The sequence below is a fragment of the Aotus nancymaae genome, unplaced genomic scaffold (genome assembly GCF_030222135.1).
Source record: "Aotus nancymaae isolate 86718 unplaced genomic scaffold, 86718_ANA_hifiasm-v0.15.2.pri h1tg000016l, whole genome shotgun sequence".
NCBI classification, from domain to species: domain Eukaryota; kingdom Metazoa; phylum Chordata; class Mammalia; order Primates; family Aotidae; genus Aotus; species Aotus nancymaae.
Window position 1 is genome coordinate 38,101,070 of NW_026988428.1, and position 6,722 is coordinate 38,107,791.

A 6,722-nucleotide genomic window follows, 5' to 3' on the forward strand; every position below is an offset into this window, starting at 1 on the left:
TTTGACACAGGACCTCACTCTGTTGCCCAGGCTGTAGTGCAGTGTCATGATCATGGCTCACTGCAGCCTCTAACTCCTGGGCTCAAGTGATCCTTCTGCTTCAGCCTCCCAAGTAGCTGGGACTGCGGCACATACCACCACACTCAGCTGACTTTCCTAATTTCACTTGTGGTGCACAATCATTTGGGGGACATTTTCTTACTGTTACTTTTTCTGTCTGTTGTTAACTGCAGATCTGCAATGGATTCCTAGTTGGTCTTTCTGCTTTCTGTCTCTTTGAATCCTTTCTGCACACACAGCTGTCAAATTAATCATTTAAAAATTGCTTCCATAAACCTACAGAATAGAAGAAAATAATTGCAATTTATGTACCTGATAAGGTTCCAGTGTCAGAATATATGAAGAACTCTTTTTTTTCTTATTTATTTATTTATTTATTTATACTCCCCTACTCCCAAAAAGAACTCTTTTTTTTTTGTTTTTTTTTTTAGACGGAGTCTTGCTCTTGTTACCCAGGCTGGAGTGCAATGGCACGATCTCGGCTCACCGCAACCTCCGCCTCCTGGGTTCAGGCAATTCTCCTGCCTCAGCCTCCTGAGTAGCAGGGATTACAGGCGCGCGCCACCATGCCCAGCTAATTTTTTGTAGTTTTAGTAGAGATGGGGTTTCACCATGTTGACCAGGATGGTCTCGATCTCTTGACCTCGTGATCCACCCGCCTCGGCCTCCCAAAGTGCTGGGATTACAGGCATGAGCCACCGCGCTCGGCCTAAAAAGAACTCTTAAAACTACAACAGAAACAAACAATCCAACTTAAAAATGAATAAAGGACTTGAATAGACATCTCTCAAAAAAAGATTATGCAGGGCCGGGCGCAGTGGCTCACGCCTGTAATCCCAGCACTTTGGGAGGCCGAGGAGGGTGGATCACGAAGTCAAGAGATTGAGACCATCCTGGTCAACATGGTGAAACCCCGTCTCTACTAAAAATACAAAAAATTAGCTGGGCATGGTGGTGCGCGCCTGTAATCTTAGCTACTCAGGAGGCTGAGGCAGGAGAATTGCCTGAACCCAGGAGAGGGAGGTTGCGGTGAGCCGAGATCGCGCCCTTGCACTCCAGCCTGAGTAACAAGAGCAAGACTCTGTCTCAAAAAAAAAAAAAAAAGATTATGCAAATAGACAAGCATATGAAAGATGCTCAAATCATTAGTCATTAGGGAAATGCAAATCAAAACCATGAGACACCACTTCATACCCACTAGGATGGTTGTGAAGAAAATACAAAACCAAAAAACTCAGAAAATACCATGTGTTGGTGAGGATGTGGAGAACTCAGAACCCTCAAACGTTGTTGTTGGGAATGTAAAATGATGTAGTCACTGTGGAAAATAATTTGGCAGTTCCTCAAGAAGTTAAACACAGGGCCTGGTGCAGTGGCTCACACTGTGTTCCCAATGGTTGGAAGGGCAAGGAGGGAAGATTGCTAGAGACCAGAATTTCAAGATCATCTTAGGCAACAAAACAAGAGGCCATCTCTACAGATTTTTTTTTTTTTTTGAGATGGAGTTTTGCTCTGTTCCCCAGGCTGGAGTGCAATGGCTCGATCTTGGCTCACTGCAACCTCTGCTTCCCGGGTTCAAGAGGTTCTCCTACCTCAGCCTCCCAAGTAGCTGGAATTACAGTCACTTGTCATCATGTCCAGCTAATTTTTGTAGATACGGGATTTCACCTTGTTGGCCAGGCTGGTCCTGAACTCCTGACCTCAGGTGATCCACCTGCCTCGGCCTCCCAAAGTTGGGGGATTACAGGCGTGAGCCATTGTGCCCTGACTACAAAAAAGAAATTTTAAAAAAATCAGCCAAGTGTGCTAGCTACATGGGAGGCTGAGGATTGCTTGAGACCATGAGGTTGAGGCTGCAGTGAGCCGTGTCTGTGCCACTGCACTCCAGCCTGGAAAACAAAAACCAAAAAAGCAAAAACAAAACAAAAACAAAAAGCCAAAACCCCAGAAAAGAAGTAAAACAGGCCAGGAGTGGTGGTTCACACGTGTAATCCCAGAACTTTGGGAGGCCAAGGTGGGTGGATCACCTGAGGTCAGGAGTTCCAGACCAGCCTGGCCAACATGGTAAAACCTGTCTCTGCTAAAAATACAAAAATCAGCCAGGAATGGTGACGTGCGCCTATGATCCCAGTTCTCAGGAGGCTGAGGCAGGAAAATCACTGGAACCCTGGAGGCAGAAGTTGCAATGAACCAAGATCCCACCACTGCACTCCAACATGAGTAGCAGAGTGAGACTCTGTCTCAAAAAAAAAAAAGAAGTAAAACATAGCTACCATATAACCCAGCAATTCCACTCCTAGATACATACCCATAATACTTGAAAATATCTGTGGCCGGGAGCGGTGGCTCACTCCTATAATCCCAGAACTTTGGAAAGTTGAGGTGGGTGGATCACATGAGGTTAGGAATTCCAGACCAGCCTGGTCAAAGAAAGAAATAAAGAAAATATTTGTTGGCCAGGCACAGTGGCTCATACCTATAATCCTAGCACTTTGGGAGGCCAAGGTGGGTGGATCATGAGTTCAGGAGATCAAGACCATCTTGGCTAACACGGTGAAAACCCATCTCTACTAAAAATACAAAAAATTAGCTGGGCATGGTGGCACACGCCTATAGTCTCAGCTACTCAGGAGGCTGAGGCAGGAGAACTGCTTGAACCTGGGAGGCAGAAGGTGCAGTGAGCCAAGATTGCACCAGTGCACTCCAGTCTGGGTGAGAGAATGACACTCCATCTCAAAAAAAAGAAAAAAGAAAAAAGAAATAAAAGAAAAAGAAAAATATTTGTTACAAATACATGCTGAAAAATAGATGGACCTTGAAAACATTATGCTAAGTGAAATAAGCCCAACACAAAAGGCCACATATTGTGATTCCATTTATTTGAAATATCCATAGGGACAAAAGTAGATTGGTGGTTGCCAGAGCTGGGGGATGAGGAGATAGGAGGTAAGTAACTGCTTTATGGGTACCAGGTTTTATTTGGAAATGATAAAAATGTTTTGGAACTAGATAAAGGTGGCAATTGCACAGCACTGTGAATGGCCAGGCATGGTAGCTCACACTTGTAATCCCAGCTTTTGGGAGGCTGAGGCAGGAGGATGACTTGAAGCCAGGAATTTAAGACCAGCCCGAGGAACATAGTGAGACCCTGTCTCTACACAAAATAAAAAATAAAAAATTAGCTTGGTGTTCTAGCAAGTGTCTGTAGTCAGTGTTCAGTGATGTTCAATTATTTATAAGATGATAAATAACAATAGTAGAGGATTTAACAGTTCACATATATTTTCACACATATTATCTCATTTAATCCTCACATAACCCCATTTTGATATTCACTTTTTTCTTTTCTTTTGTTTTCTTTTTTTTGGAGATGGAGTCTCACTGTGTCACCCAGGCTGGAGTGCAGTGGCTCGATCTTGGCTCACTGTAACCTCTGCCTTCTGGGTTCAAGTGATTCTACTGCCTCAGCCTCCCGAGTAGATGAGATTACAGGCATGCTTCACCATACTTAGCTTTTTTTTTTTTTTTTACCTAGCTAACTTTTGTATTTTTAGTAGAGACAGGGTTTCATAATGTTGGCCAGGCTGGTCTTGAACTCCTGATCTCAAGTGATCTGCCCACCTCGGCCTCCCAAAGTGCTGGGATTACAAGCGTGAGCCACCATGCCTGATTTTTTTTTTTTTTTTTGAGACGGAGTCTCACTCTGTTGCCCAGGCTGGAGGGCAGTGGTGCAATCTTGGCTCACTGCAACCTCCGCCTCCCAGGTTCAAGTGATTCACCTGCCTCAGCCTCTTGAGTAGCTGGAACTACAGGCACCCACCACCACACCTGGCTAATTTTTTTTTTTTTTTTGAGACAGAGTTTTGCTCCTGACCTCAGGTAATCCACCTGGCTCGGCCTCCCAAAGTGCTGGGATTGTAAGTGTGAGCCTGAAAATAATGTATTTAGAGATTTAGCACCGTGCCTGGCACATAATAGGTGGTGAGTAAATGTTAGTATTCTCATTAAGCTGCCAAGCCAAAGACAACCCACTGACTGTGATGCCAGGCATAGTAAATGTTTGAACAACTCTCCTTAAGGAATAAAGAGACAAGCCTTCACTTCTTCCAGATATAAGGCTTAACATCTGGGATTCCACCAAAAAGTCACCTTCCTTCATAGTACACAGTAGCTCTATAATTCATATTGTATTGTTTTTAATTTTATTTTTATATATAGACTGCGTCTTGCTGTGTCATACAGGCTGGAATGCAGTGGCTATTGACAGGCACCATCGCTGCTCACTACAGCCTCGATCTCCTGGGCTCAAGCATCCTCCTGCCTCAGCCCCTGTTGTAACTGGTACTACAGGCACATGTCACAGCGCCCTTGTATTGTTTTACATGTTTCTCTGATTCTACGCTATTAGAAAAATTCCTGAGTGGCCGGGGGTGCAGTGGCTCACACCTGTAATCCCAACACTTCTGGAGGCCGAGGCGGGCAAATAACCTGATATCAGGAGTTTGAGACCAGCCTTGCCAACATGGCAAAACCTCGTCTCTACTAAAAGTACAAAAATTAGCTGGCTGTGGTGGTGGGTGCCTGTAATCCCGGCTATTCGGGAGGCTGAGGCAGGAGAGTCGCTTGAAATTGGGAGGCGGAGGTTGTTGCATTGAGCTGAGATCGCGCCATTGCACTCCGGCCTGGGTGATAGGGCGAGACTCCATCTCAAAATAAATAAATAAATAAATAAATAAGAAAAAAAGAAAAATTCCTGGGTAAGTTTGGAATCTCTTCTTGGAGAGCTCCTAAGGACATAATTTTCAGAGATGGTGGCGGGGCTGGGTGGGGTGGGGAATCCTTTTAGGATAATTAAGGCAATAGGGGTCCCCCTGCCCTAAGAGGAGTCAGGGACCAGAGAATCGGAGAATAGGAGAAAGCCAAGCTTCATCAAAACCATTCCCTATTGTGACATCTTTGCATTCAGTAAACTTCTCTTTTCTTATTTTGCAACGGCTTTTTTCTTTTCTTTTCTTTTTTTGAGAAGGAGTTTCCCTCTTGTTGCACAGACTGGAGTGCAATGGCACTATCTTGGCTCACTGCAACCTCTGCCTCCTGGGTTCAAGCAATTCTCCTGCCTCAGCCTCCTGAGTAGCTGGGATTACAGGTATATGCCATCACAAACGTTTTTTATTTTTTTATTTTGAGACGGAGTTTCGCTCTTGTTACCCAGGCTGGAGTGCAATGGTGCGATCTCGGCTCACCGCAATCTCCACCTCCTGAGTTCAAGCAATTCTCCTGCCTCAGCCTCCTGAGTAGCTGGGACTACAGGCGTGTGCCACCATGCCCAGCTAATTTTTGTATTTTTTAGTAGAGACGGGGTTTCACCTTGTTGACCAGGATGGTCTCGCTCTTTCGACCTCGTGATCCACCCGCCTTGGCCTCCCAAAGTGCTGGGATTATAGGCGTGAGCCACCGCGCCCGGCCCCCAATTTTGTATTTTTTTTTTTTAGTAGAGACAGGGCTTCTCCATGTTGGTCAGGCTGGTCTTCAACTCCCGACGGCAGATGATCCGCCTAACCCCGCCTCCCAAAGTCATGAGATTATAGGCATGAACCACCGCACCTGGCCACAAGTGCTTGTTTCTACTTGAAAATCGCAGACCCGGCCGGGCGTGGTGTAATCCAAGCACTTTGGAGGCCAAGGAGGGCGGATCACCTGAGGTCGGTAGTTCAAGACCAGCCTGACCAACGTGGTGAAACCCCATCTTTATAAAAAAAAAAAAAGGGCCGGGCGCGGTGGCTCAAGCCTGTAATCCCAGCACTTTGGGAGGCCGAGGCGGGTGGATCACGAGGTCAAGAGATTGAGACCATCCTGGTCAACATTGTGAAACCCCGTCTCTACTAATACAAAAAAATTAGCTGGGCATGGTGGCGCGTGCCTGTAATCCCAGCTACTCAGGAGGCTGAGGCAGGAGAATTGCCTGAACCCAGGAGGCGGAGGTTGCGGTGAGCCGAGATCGCGCCATTGCACTCCAGCCTGGGTAACAAGAGCGACACTCCGTCTCAAAAAAAAAAAAAAAAAAAAAAAAAAAAGAAAAGAAAATCGCAGACCCTACTCCCATACTCTCCCTTATTCTTTTTATTTATTTATTTTTATTTTTTTTAGGCGGAGTCTTGCTCTGTCGCCAGGCTGGAGGGCAGTGGCTTGATCTCAGCTCACCGCAACCTCCGCCTCCCAGTTCAAGCGATTCCCCTGCCTCAGCCTCCGGAGTAGCTAGGACTACAGGAGCACGCCACCACGCCCAGCTAATTTTAATTTAATTTAATTTAAATTTTTTTTTTTTTTTTTTTTTAGTAGAGACGAGGTTTCCCCATGTTGGCCAGGATGATCTCCATCTCCTGACCTCGTGATCCACCCGCCTTGGCCTCCCAAAGTGCTGGGATTACAGGCGTGAGCCACCGTGCCTGACCTTTTTTTTTTTTTTAAGACGGAGTCTCGGCCGGGCGCGGTGGCTCACGCCTATAATCCCAGCACTTTGGGAGGCTGAGGCGGGTGGATCACGAGGTCAAGAGATCGAGACCATCCTGGTCAACATGATGAAACCCCGTCCCTACAAAAAAAAAAAAAAAGGAAAAAAAAAAAAAAAAGACGGAGCCTCGCCCCACCTACCCTCCCTTATT